At 37.2% G+C, this 14,122-nt stretch overlaps 1 protein-coding gene across 6 annotated transcripts in view; it reads left to right on the top strand.

Moving 5' to 3' along the window:
* UMAD1 (UBAP1-MVB12-associated (UMA) domain containing 1) overlaps positions 1-14,122 on the top strand; it is a 79,876-nt gene that overhangs the window by 37,864 nt on the left and 27,890 nt on the right. The window lies entirely within an intron of this gene.

Genomic DNA, 14,122 nt, shown 5'->3' on the forward strand with positions numbered 1-14,122 from the left:
ATAATTTATATTTAATGGGAGAATAATCTCATGGGGCTTTGCCCAAGAGGTTTCCACTTAAGGTGCAGATAGGACTGACAAGTTCATTTAACGTATCACTGGCACTGCAAGGGGCTGGCTGCTTCTCTCCTGCACCTGACTCGGTCTAGCCATTTGTCTGATTTCTTGGTGACTTGATTCATTTTGCTAAGCTGGTGAAAAACAAGTCACCCACCTACACCCACCCACGTGATTTGGGGTTTCCTGCCTGCTTAATAATCTGAATTGTCTCACTGAAGTGTCAGATGAACAACATAGGCAGTTTGAAGGACCAGCTCCCTTAGTGAAATGCTACTGTGGCATAGCTGTCTTAAAACTACAGGCTACGAATGACTGCATGGTACATAATCTATAAGAAACTGAATTATGTCACTTCAAGTAAATACTCTGTAAAACCAGCTGGAGATAGCATTCAGAGGTCACGTGTGTTGTGTTGCAGTAAATACACAAAGATTTTCTGCTGCTGTTGAACAAATATTTGAGCAAAGATGGAAATACTAATGAGAGTGTAAAAAGGAAGTGGTGTAACTGGAAGATAAAAATGCGTAGAAGAGATCAATTAAGAGCAAAAGATGACAGAAGGCATTGAATGAAAGGGTGGCCTTTTTTTGGTCATACTTACAATAGCCATCAAAGACAAATATTCATCAAGAGAAGCCTACTTAAGCTGTGATCATAGACCAAAGGAGCATGGTCTTCCCAAATATTGGTTCCCATTGGCCTTAACTTTTGCATGGGACCAACCAGAAATGTTGTACATTCTTCTGCTGTACCATAAATATAGAATCATTTTAAAAAAGCATTTAGGCCTTTCAAATATGGCAGCCTCATATTTGTATTGCCTCATTAAACTGAGGAGACTTAAAACATAAATTGATCACTGAAAAAATGTTTTAATTCATTAAATAGGAGCTTCCAGGCAGTACTTTGCTGGTTCTATGTACTACTTACTTCACTTCTCTGATCTCTAAAACGTATGTGTGGTAAGACCAGCCCTTTCCAGTTCTGTGAAATGCTGCAGATTTAGTGAGAAATATATATGAAAGTGTGCAGAAGCCACTTGTCCACCAATGTAATGCTGGAGAAGGGAGGTCACTGTGCAAACTAGGTGATGAGTGTCTGTGAAATTTGGAAGTGGAAACCTGTCCAGGATGGTGACTCATGTAACATAGGCAAAGCCTTCACAGGCAAGCTGTCTTCCACAGGCACTGTGCTTTTGCTTTTCTCTGCTTCCCTGGTATGTCAGTGAGTTCAGCCTCTCGGTCTTGTGTTCCAGCTCTTTAGCTTGCCACTTGCAAGGCATATTTCTAGACTTACTCACCTATTCAGAACAAATGTGTGTAAATACTGTGTGGAAAAAACCCACCCAACTCTATCACCATTAAGCAATGTGGAAAATGTTCCAGTGCACTAAGAAGAAACTGGTGATCCTTTGTTATGTATATCCACTTATTGATAATATTAGTGTTGTACTGCTGAAGCTTATCTATTGCCTCTTGAAATTACCTCTTTCTATCAGTTGTCCACACTGAAAAGGACTTTTTTGTAAGAGGTTTGTAATGGAAAACCATGTTAGAGCCTTTGAATCTGATGGTATTATACTCTTTCAAATATCAGTATCAGCACTGCCACTTTCAAATTAATGGAAATGTAGATGATTGAGAACAAAGGGCTCATGTGATTTCAGTGGTTTTAATCCTGGATTATTCAGGCAGAACTCGACTTTAAAATATAGCAATACCAAGTGGGAGGAAAATTCTTGGAATTTTACTGCTTTTCATAGTAAAAGTTAATGTATCTAACTTTTTAAAAATGTTTTTTCTAGATTTACTTCTTCTATCATAACAAAGGTTATGATAGTATCCAGTTATTCCATTATTACCGGAGTATTTTATCAAAGTGGGAATTGGATCCAGACACTTCTGTTTGCCTACTGAAATACTGCTAGGACTGCTTATTTCTGATTCTGATCTTAGTTTTGATTTAGACTTTTCAGGTTGTGACTTGCACTTTGTTACAAAATCCCTGTCAATCTTAAATAGTTATGATTTCAGAGCAGGTATTTTATGTCCTTGTGATGCCCAGTACAACATTTCAGACCTGCTAAATGGCTAACAATGACTGCTGTATATGCTGAATTTTGATGTTTCTGAAAGTATATTGACTGGGATTAGTTTTTATTTTGCACATCTGATTGTCTATGTTTGCTTCCTTGTAAGCAACTATTATGAAGAATATATATTTGAAAATGTTGCTTCAAAGGGTTTTGAGGATTCACTTAGATTTTTGACTTTTGTTTAAGAGCTGCTTACTGGCTTTCTTTTGAGCTCTTAAAGAATGTCACCTGATATCTTACTAACATTGCTGGAGTAGCAAGTCTTCCATCTGAAGACTTTTTCATTAAAAATTTGTAATGGTTTTCTCCCCCACACCTTCTTCCTTGATGAATTAATGTGAGCCTTTTTCATGCCCATACAAGGTCTAGGCCCTTCCATGATTGAAAAAAGGGATTCAAAACAGGGGAACAGCCAGCAAATAAGTAACTTTGTAAAATTACTGGAGGGTTTGGAGGAGGCAAGAATCCTAGAACTTTTTCAAGTAGTCATTATTAAGAGATCTAGTGCAATAAGAAATCATTAAAAAACTTTAAAAAAAAAGTGAATATAGGCTTGATATATTCCCTCCTTACTCCCCTCCTGCTCCTTGTTTGTTAGTTATTCTGAAAAATGAACACCAAAAAAAAGTTACTGAGAGTAAGAACTACACAGCTGTTTCTGAGAGGGCTGGAATTATTGTAGCCCTGATTTCTAGGGATTTTCCTTAGGATTTATTGCAAAAAAAAGTTTTGGCTGAAAGTTTTTCTTTAGTCAGAGCTTTAATTCTTTTCTGCACCACTGCCTTGTTCATGATATCTGTGAAGATGTAATAATATTTGAGACTTCTATCCTTGTGTCGTTTGGTTGAAATACGTTGGTTGTTCTTAGAAGATCAGCCTGAAAGACAGGCTGTTGTGTGTTGAACCTGGTTTGGTTCACATTTCTCATTCTTAATCTGGCCTGAAAACTGCAGGAAACTGGAGGAAGGTTTAAATACTCTCTTAATTGGGCTAGTGTTTAAAGAAGTGTATATAACTCTACAAACACTTGAATCCCAGAAACATTTTGGTCTTGGAGGAAGGGCTGGGGAACCACCAGTGCATCAGATCCATTGACCTGGATTCAATGGGTGCAGTAACAAATTGCAGACTTTTCCTTGTCATTTTGTGGGTCTTCCAGACAGTCTGTGACTTTGCTGTTCTCAAGTAGTAAAATTGAAAGCTGGATGCATGGCAAAAATGTAGAATTAAGCTGTTAACTTTTGCTCCTAGAAGTATGAATTTTCAATACTTACTCTATCTTGTATGCAGTCTTACCAAAGTAAACATGAGCTGGTCAGGTACTAAGGAGTAACCTACAAAATGAAACAAAGAGTTTTGCTTCAAGAAGTTGGAGAGTTGTGCTGAATTCAGCTGCCTCGAAAACTTGAAAAAAAAGAAACAAAACAAACCCAAAAGCCAAACAGCTTGGAAGCAACACAATAACTTTGTGACAGGAACCAGGACTTGTCTAAAGAAAAACAAAACAAAAACAAATAAACAAAACAAACAAAACTACAAACAATCAAAAAAGCCCCAAACAAATTAGTTCTGTACTGTGAAAAATAAGGTATGGAAAGTGAAAGTAGTGTTCCCATTGAAATCAGTAACTATAATTTGTACATAAATATTTACTTGGTCTCATCTTTAAGGGTGCCTTTTTTTTGTTTACAGAACCAACTTTTAAAAGATCCCATAAAAATAATTTATGAATCTGTTAACCACTTCATATAAAGTGTCTTGACTTGTAAAGTCAAATCTATCAAGTTCTTAAAAATACTGACATATTTTCAAAGATATACTCAGAAGTTATTCAGTCTTGTTAGATCATTACTCTGAGTCACTACTTTCAGACTTGATAAAAAAAATCCAACAAATGTGTAAAATTTGCTTGTAATCTTTCCAAAAATGTTGCAGTGATATGTGGAGCCTAAAACACTTGTTAACCTTAAAGCCCTCATTAGTTTGCAACACAAAATCAAATCTTTTCCAGCTTCTAGAAGTAGAATGAATAGGTAGACTAAGTTTTGGGTTTTTACTCTTTTTATACACTAAAAATTGTAATATAGTGAAGCCTTGTGTAATCTCTGTTCTAGCCTTAGCCTGGTGTTTGTAATCTGGCTCAAGTACAATGTGGATAAAGGCAAAATAAATGAAATAGTCATAGGAAAGCAACAGACAATATTTTAAAGAAAAATCCTTAAGATGACTCAGATTTTTTTTTTTTTTTCCATTACTGGGAAACAAATGAATTTAAACAACTTGAAGGAGTTGGTTCTCATTTTTGCATCAGTCAGTCAACATTAGGTTGAGGAAAACTACAGAATATTTTCATTTTAATAAAATGGGAGCTCTTTTTCGCTACATCCAATTTAGTTCTGGTCAGGACACCAGATAACTTTAATGTTGCCAAATAACTAAACCCAAAAATCTGACTAAACATTCACTATCCCTGAAGTATAAAATTTGACTGAGGTACAAAGTATTTCTTGGCCTGACCACCAAGACAGTTTTATTAGGATACTGTAGGAAACCTATGTAATGGTTTTGGTTCTGATGTTTTCATTAGAGTAGTTTCAATACAGAAGAAAAAAATTATATTTCAGCATTTCTGTAAGCATGTTTTGGGTGTTTTATTGTTTGGTTGTTTTTTTTGTTATCAACTTACATTTTGTTGTGGTTACCTAAAAAGTGAAGGGACACATACAGAGGTTGTGCATTGTAAGTTGTACTAAACACAGCTTTTATTCAAAATACATATTACATCTTCATTTGCTGCACCTTCATTGGAATAAGATTGTTTTATTTCATATTTCATGGAGAAATATATATTCTTGGAGAGGAAGGGATCAGGAGTTGATTGATACTTTGTCTTGATGAAAGAAATTGCCATTTTTATAATTGTGTTAATATATATCAAAAATAATGATTTTTGTTGTTGTTATTATCGTTATTATTATTTCCATTCCTTATTTGTCACTAAATATATTTAACAGCGTCAGTAGTGATCAATCAATGAGCAGTAACTTGGGTTGTTGTTTTTTTTTTTTAAGTTAAGCATTGCAATTTCTATTTAATACATCTGCAGACTTGCTGTAGATGGTCATTAAAAGCATCTCCAGGAAGCCGTGTGGTGTGTGCATGCCTGGGGGAGGGGTTGGCTTTAGTTTTGTTTTTTTATTCATAGAGGAACATTGATGTAGAAATCAAAAGCTCTAAGTAAAAAGAAAACACTTGTTTCCAGAATAGTGAAGACTTTTTTTTTTTTTTTCTTCCCCAGTCTTTTAAAATTTGGAAGTAGTGTGGTTTGTTTTTATTGTGAAAACTCTCAGGAAGAACAATTCAGAGTCGGTGCCATTCTTCCCAGCTGAATGGCGCCTGGTTTGTGAAATGGAGCAGCTGCGGTAGTTTTAGCTTGGCTCACAAAACCATTTGCTTTTTAATCAAGAACTTCAGATTCTGTGGTGGTTGTTCATGATGGAGATGGCCAGCTCTGCCCTGAGAGACAGCTGTAGTATAATTGAGACAGACTATGTGAAGCAAATATAAATGCTGGATGGATGTCTTAAAAGCAGCATATTCACTAAACTGTAACTGAATTTTTAAAAGGATGAGAAGCTTTTATATAGGCAAGAATTTACTACATGATGAAACATTTTATGTATAGTGATGTTCTTGCATATATTGCATAAACCAGGGTTTAAATCTTCAGCATTAGCATTCAAGTTATACAGTACAGTAATCCAAGTTTTGGTGAAGTGTGTATATAGCTGCATAATGAGAAATGCCACAATTTTCCAAAAACATCATTGCAAATGTAGTTGAGGTCTCTTTCTTAAATTTGTCTGGGATGTGTTGTTTGTCAGAATGCAGGTATGCATGTCACACATTCATATGGATGCTTATTATAAGAAATAAAGATGCTGGTATTTTGTCAAGTGGAATAGGAGGCCACTGGAGGCACAGAGAGGAGTCATTAATCTTTGGTGGCAGTTACACATTGAGAAAAACTTGTTCAAGCAGGTAAGTATTGTGAAAATAAGCGCTCCATCTTGTATAATGTAAAACCTCAGATTGACAGTTTGTTTTAGAAGGGATTTTTCTAAACAGCAGTTGGACTAAGTCAAAAATATCTTGTTTCACATCACAAATCAAAAAGTGCTGCCCATATGTTAAAAAAAAAAGTTTTAACATTATGTAGTAATTTTATAGTCACAGTTAATAACTATTTTGAACTTGCAGTGGGTAGTTCTATGTTTCATGCTGAACTATACACTTTTCATTTACATGACAAGTTTGTTATGGATTTATTATACATATCTGAATGTTTGACTTTCTTCACAGGCTATTTCATTTCCTTGCTGCTTTTTAAACAAAGCTTAGCTTAACTTTTTAAAAAATCCTATTCCCAAGTAATATGAAAATAAGGGGCCTTGCAGCAGAAAATGATGTTGCTCCTAGATGTCCTCCTTTGTTTTCAAACACTTTGTTCCATTTTATGTTTCCAGTGTGTGCAGTCTCAAACCTCTTTGATGCTGACTAATTGGGGGGGGTGGGAAGACAATGTAAAAGGGTTAATCCGTTACACTGGTATTAATGAGTCAGCTGGATCCCTGCCATTCTCTCATTTCTGGTTCACTTAGCACCGATTAGCACAAATGACACTTAGTTTTGTGGGAAGCAAGCTATGAGGATTGTAGGTAATGCAGACCTCAGAGGAGAACAGCCTGGTCTCAGGTTAATGTAGGTAGATAAATCTGTGCCATGTGGGCTGAGATCAGAAATAATTCTGTTTTCCTACTGGACCCCTGAGAGCACTGAGAGCGGTGGTAGGGATGTTTTAAGCTCACACGTGATAGATCAAAAGGTGGTCAGATTGTTTTCTGAACTCCCTTTTCTGGTGTGCTGCTGGGTATTTGAGCTTTGGATATACTCACCTGACACCAGGCATTAGAAGTGAGATGGTGAAAGAAAGTAATTACATGCATGTCTGTGCAACTGAGAGCCTCTTTCTTAAATGCCAGAACTCTTGTGACAAAGTTTTGAAAATATTTGATTGACTGTTTATACAGTGGTGATGTTTCTGTGGTCTATCCTGAGCTTCTAATTTGGGATTCTGGGACAGTAATAAAGATACATTAATTCAAAGATGTATTTTCATTACTTCTGATTACAACTGCAACTGTAAATTTATTATAGAAGCAGGTAGGGGAAAGGAAATTATCCTAAAGGATACACTTGTAGTCTAGTTATTTTTACAAGGTTTTTTATTAATTTAGAAACAAATTCCAGCAAGACAAACTCAGAATACTTCTCTTAGACCTTCTTTCAACAGGTGCCAGAGCCTTTTCTTCCTTTCCAAATCTCTGCAATTGCTGGGGTGATCTTAGAAGCATGCTCACATCCCATATCTGAAACTTTGTATTGTAGCAGACAGGGCTTTTCTTCTGATGGCAACCTTTCAGAACAGCTGCCTAGGTTTAGTGTACCCTTTGTTTTGAAGGATGCTGTAGAAATCATGGATTAGGTTGTTTATAGGAGTGTTTGACTTCAAATGTGTTCATCTGAGAGCAATTCTTCCAATTTACTCACTGGATGGAAAGATGCTTCCCTGCATGCAGAGCAGGTGTTTAACACAGGTGCCTCCTGGGCACCTTTTGGGAAAACCTGTTAGCAATACCTTTGTGGGGAGCCTGATCTCCTAAATTTGAGATCTATGTTACAGCTATTCCCTTTTCACAATAAGTTAGCCCCAAAACATTCTCCCCATCTGTACACTACACTTGCATTTTGACAAACAACAGGCACAGTCTTTTTTAACCTCCAAGTTGCTTAGAAAGTTTGAGACTGGTTGTTTTTCAGGCCTTTGTTCCTATTCAATGCCTTTGGGGCAGAACAGTAATGCAAAGAAGTTATTTGTAACCACAGAGTTTTAAAGTTTTGTGGTATATCTCAAAGGCAAAAAATACTGTATGTTGTCTTCTCCCATTTCTGATCTTACTAATTGAAGAGTTTTTTGGCCAGTGGTGGTTTTGCAAGTGAGGATAATATAGATTTTATCAGCTCACCACCACCCAAAAGCAAAGGTGCTACTTTCCTCCACTTCAGTGAATCTTACTTTGCTCCAGCTCTGGTGTTTTCTGGACTTTGGCTCAATTCCCAGAAAAAGATGGGTTAATAAGTAGAATGTTCTTTTTTTTGTTAGATTCGGTGCAAGGGAAGAGCCTTTGAGTGAGGGGAACAGAAATTCCCTTTCTTAGCAGTGGTGAGTGATCAGATGAGCTCTTGTGGTCTCACACAACATCACCTTTATTCAGGCAACAATTAAACATGACTGATCATATTGCATGAAAAAAATAGATCCTCTGTTGAGAAAAATCACTCTGTCTTAGGCTAGCTCTGTATGTAGCTGGGCTGATCTTTTGTCACCCTGAAGGAGGGTCAGCCCCCTTGTTCTGCTTCAGCCTCTACTCTTTTGCTATTTAATTCTTCTACAATTCTGTGAACTTTCTTCAGGGTTATGTTACGCTTTTCTAGTAAGGTGAACTTGTTCAAAGGCCTTGAGTGATGGAGCAGGTATGGCAAGAAGGGAGACATAAGTGGGAGGTGTGAATGGAAATGCATCCTTGGTCATTGGTGCTGCTCAATTGGCTCCGAGTGTCTCATCGCTCAGATACCTGATAGGGAGCCAGGTCTGCAACCAGGACTAAGGCGAGAGCAAGTTCAGCCAGCAACAACGGTTCTTGTGGTTTAGGGAGAGGAGTGGACACCCTAAGGGAACAGACTACCCTTAGAATTGATGAGGGGAATGGCAGGAGCAAACAGCCCAGAGTGGAGAGGAAAAACAGGTCACAAATTTTGACAGCATTTGGAAACCACATACATTTTCTGCCCTGTTGCAGTGTTTGTGTGTGTAAAACTCCAGGCACTAAATATTGTCCTCACCTTAAAGGACGTATGAAGGAGATACAAAAGAAGGTATGAAATGAGTTGTCTTCCAGACAGAAGCTGTGCCTCTGGGGGAAGAAAAGGGTGCCATGTTGTTTATGGCTCTGTATTTTTCTTCCTTCTAGTTTTTTTCTACATATCAGGCTGCATGATGATTGTGGGCAAATTGCAGTGTGATCTGAATATAGGACATGTTCCTGAGTAGAGTACACATAAAGCAGTAACTGCATCATGGAAACTTAATTATCTCTTGTTTTGTGAAAAATCATTAATGTACCGTGGCAGCTGCCTATCAGATATAGGAGTACAGGTCTTTGTGACCTAGAATTTCATCTGCCAATTTGCAGCCAGTTGTATCAGTATGTGGTAATGCAGCCCTTTGTGCATAGGATGGGTTGGTTCACTGGCTTGTTTTGTAGGGAGACGTCAGGGCGATGTTGTTGGTCTGTGCTTTTCTCTGAGTACTGAGTTCAAGCAGGAGGTGATAAGGAGCATGGCTAGGAATGGGAAAGAATATCAGTATGACTGTTTCAGGTCTCATCTTCACAAAATTCCTTGTGTTCAGGGTTCAGGTCAGTGCATCTTAAACAGAATTTACAAAAATTGTATGACCTCACCTACTTTTTTAATACCTGCAAGAAATTAAACTATTTGGATGGATTCTTTGCATTGACCAAGCCAGATTTTAGATTTTTCATTAAATTACTTTATTGATGGTATTTTTTCAAGCCGGTCTATGGAAGTCCCAAAAGAGCTGTCATCCAGACGAATATTGTTTGCATCCACAGAGCAGTGCAGCATTGTCTCACTTGTCTGATTCCCTGGGGCTGATGGAGTGAAAATAAATGCAATATAATGCAAAATAAATGCTTTCTCATGAGGAGAAAGCAAAAGACAGAAAGTTGCACTGTTGAACCCTTAGGAGGAAAGGAGGAAAACTAGGAATATGTATTAATCTTCAGTTTCCTACAGCCTACAGGTAATATCAAAAATGAACATTTCCTAATATAATAACTTGTTTGGGTTTTTTTTGTTGTTGTGGGATTTTGGTCTCTTCAGGGCTGAGCCCCTTTGGGACACCCCCTCAAAGGGGAGTTTCCCTTATCTCAGTTCTGTTCAGAAAGGATACTCTAAAAGGCTCGTTAGCTTCTTGTTTCTCATATTTATTAATATATATAAAAAAAGACTTGGCAAGTCTTCTCCAGACTTTCTGCACAAGTTTACCCACCACAGCTTTGGCTCAAGTTGGCTTGAATAGCACAAAATGGCCCCGAACTACGCAGTATCTTTATACTTATTTTCCCCCAATTAACAATAGACACGTATATTATTTTTCTTAGTGACTCAATGACTCATCACCCGTGTGCTGCACTGCGGCATTTCCTATCCAATCACCTACTATTACTTTAAAACCTCTAGAAGAAGAAGATGAAGAAGAAAGATGAAGGAAAAGAGACAACACCTTAAATCCTCCATCTTGTCTTCTGCTCTCTAAACTAGTTTAAACTCTAAACTAACTTTTTCACCCAGTGACTTAAGAAAGCTCTCTAAGCTACACACACTTTTAGCTTTTCTATTTAACTTTAACACTTATTTTCACAGTGTTTTCTTGGATGTCAGAGCTTGGTATCAGAGATAAGGGCAGACTCTGTGCCTCAGACTCTAACAATTTTCCTATGTTTAAGAACTTCTTCATGTTTTCGATATGTGATGTCTGGCACACCTTTCCATGTTGATTTGTCTGGAGTGAAGACTACATTTAGATCTGAAATACTGCCTCCTGCTTTTTCATGGTGGAAAGCAAGACTGATCCTATGATAGGGTATGATTCTGCAGAGCAGCTTAACTGTCTGAAGAAAGGGTCACCCTGCTTCTTGCTCCTGGAAGCAGGATTACTTTTCATCGCCTGTGTGCCGGCTCTGCCAGATCATTTGATGTTTCTGATTTAGCTCATGAAACTAGCAGAAAACTAACCCAGCAAAACAGGGAGTATGTATTTATCTTTCTGTTAGCCGGTTCAGTGAGCTCAGGTGGCTCACCAAGCACTTGGGAGAATTTGGAGGCCACCACAAAGGAAAGGGCAGGAGCAGCCATGCTGAGAGGAGAGGCAGGACTGTTCCTTTTGGCAGCACTGAGCTGTTAGCCTGACTCAGCCATGTTGTGAAAGCTCACCCTTAGGTAATAATGTTCGCACTACAGGTTGACTGACAGTTCTTCAAATAGTAGCCAGAAGGGAGTTACCAGCTGTATATGCAGTTTGTTTTTGTAGGGTGGCCTTGTCTGTTCTCGGTGTGCTGTGTTTTGAAACAGATACTTATTCTATTCTGATCATGTTATTGCATGAAAATTTTTCTGCAGAAAAATTACATGTGCAGGGCGGACCTGTCTGGGAACTTATGTTGAGCAAGTGGATAAGGAGCCACAGAACCTGGAAAACTGTACTTTAGTTTCTGGGACAATTTGCCTGTTGCATTTGGAGGGACTCAGAGCCCCTTGTACTGCTAGTCTGCTGAGTGTTGCAAGATTGAAAGCTGGAGCCAAAGTGTGGACCTTCCTCTTTGAACATTGTGAAGTTTTAATCAGAAGATCTGTTAATGTACTTTACATATCACTATGGATCCTAAGTGCCCAAAGGCCTGGAGTTCCATTGAAACCTTGGCTGCAGAGTTTGAAATCCACTGTGGCTCACTCCTTCAGCTCTCCAGGGCCTCTGCAGAAGTGGGTGGGTGGTTGCTATCTCAGGAAAAAATAAATGCTCTTTTTTGAAAACTGCCCATCTGCCTTTGTGCTCCTGAAGCTAACATGCTTCTATGTGGGTTTTGGCTTTGCTTTTTTTACAAATTGAAATGTATACTATTCAGCTGGAAAATTCCATTTCAATGCAGCTTTTAGGGAAGGCACTGATTTACAGTGTAGGCATAACTTAAGCATTCATAGCCCTCAGTTTCACACCATGAACAGCTGATGATAAAACTTACAGCTGCTCTGACCTTTTTTTCATTTTCTCCACATGTAAAAAGAATATGGTACAAAGTCCTGGCAGATTTTTCTTTAAAATTAATTATTCAAGTACTGTATAATTATGATTTTTTTCCTCTTTGCTTTATGGGCAGTGTTAATGTCACTTTCTGGTGTACATGCAAACATTTGGGTATTTCACTGAATGATACAGCCAAAAACTTATCAACTGGACTTTTACACATGTTGCTCTTTTTTCTTTTTAAATGGATATTTTAATGTGATGCGGCCTTTTTAGACTTTGTAAAGCAAATTCCTCTGTTTGGGAATTTTTATTCATATCTGTTTCTCCTCCCCAAAATGACTTCTACCCTGCTCTTTAGATACTTCTGAAGAATTATTCTAGTTCTTTTTTGTGCTGATTCATTTATTTTCCTATACTACTGTATGTAATGCAAAAATGCAATTGAATAGTTAGAAAGGTTTTAAAGTATTGAAGCCAGACATACTAAAAATCTGTGGATATTTAATACTATTTATGTTGTTACCTTTAAAAACAAGGAATCTAGAAGTAATATGTTGAAATGAACATTTCCATTTTGTTTACACACAAGTCAAGAGTAATCCAGAAGGTCCGTGGTGTAGTTTCTTCTACAAAGCTGGCTTTAGAATAAAGTTCCTAGAAATACTAAACCAGCTTAAAGCACAAAAATAATCAGAAAATAACACTTTAATCCTAGTTAATCCACATTATTGACCTATGTGCTCTAAATAAATATATAAATAAATAAAATTAGGTAGTCCTTTAATCATCAGTGTGGAGTTGGTTATTCATGGCAGAGGTATGATCCAAAATTCAGCTACTGTGCAGGTTTTTGTCCTTTCTGAGGACATGTTAAATGGATTTATGTTTTAGTTTGTGAGGAGGCTTGGTTGATTAGTTTTAGATCCCTTTGTAAGTCTGAGATCAGAAGATGGTACTAATATAACAGAATTAACAGTGTAAGTCAAAAGTAGTTTTTCAAGGAGTTATAGAAGCAGAGATACTTTGTTATTGAATTATCTGTTGACATTGCTTTTGGATGTGGGTTTTCCTCTTAAAAAATACTCCAAGCCTCTTTGTACCAGTTTTAGGTATGTTTATAAAGTTGTGCTTGTCACTACTAAAAATGCAGAGAATTTATACTTTTTAGAGAAAAAAACCCCATGCTGTTCAGAAATAGTCTGCAAGCATGTTTCAGAAATGCAAAAGCAGCAGTGGATGTGCCATAAGGTGTTCTGCTCAGAATTGACATTATATAGTCTCAGTGGCATAAGATTTCCAGGCTGCTGTCTAGAAAATAACTTCCAAAAGAAAAGTGGTGAGGAAATATTTTTTGAACCAAATATTTTATTTGTAAGCCTTCTAATATAATCCTAGGTATTGTGATTTAATTTTCTGCATCAGTTGTACTGTGCCTGTATGGCATGCAGACATAAGTGTATTTCAGGCTATCTATATAACTTTGTGTGTGGTCTTTATGTTTTAAATTAATTCTGCTTGACTTTGTTTCAGAATTAGTGGGGTTTCCATTCTGCTGAAAGGACAGTAGCACTTGGGTATGAAATTATTATTACTTCAGAGATTTCTCATAACCATGCTACATAAAAATTACCTAAAATGAGTGTTCTGTCGTAATATCAATTCTTCTTCCATAAAGTATTGACTCAGCTTTCTGGTACTTTCAGAGTTTCTAGAAGACATGACAAAATGTTCATAATAACTAACATGAATGTTGTAGGCAGCTGCTCATTTGAAGGCTGGTTATTGGGATGAGGTCGTATGTGATCATGAGGTCAACTCAGTGCATTCTGGGGCAAAGATAAAAGTGGCCCTAATATGAATTGACTGAATGATTGATTTACAAATTTTTAGGTGAGATTTTTCCCCTCTTCCTCTTTACAAAAAAAGTATTCTCGTTTCAAATAGATGAAATGCTATCAAGAGAATAAAATACAGTGTTCCCTGGAATAGTTTATTTAGTCTAGTATTTATTAGTTTAG

The sequence above is a fragment of the Poecile atricapillus genome, chromosome 2 (genome assembly GCF_030490865.1).
Source record: "Poecile atricapillus isolate bPoeAtr1 chromosome 2, bPoeAtr1.hap1, whole genome shotgun sequence".
Classification (NCBI taxonomy): domain Eukaryota; kingdom Metazoa; phylum Chordata; class Aves; order Passeriformes; family Paridae; genus Poecile; species Poecile atricapillus.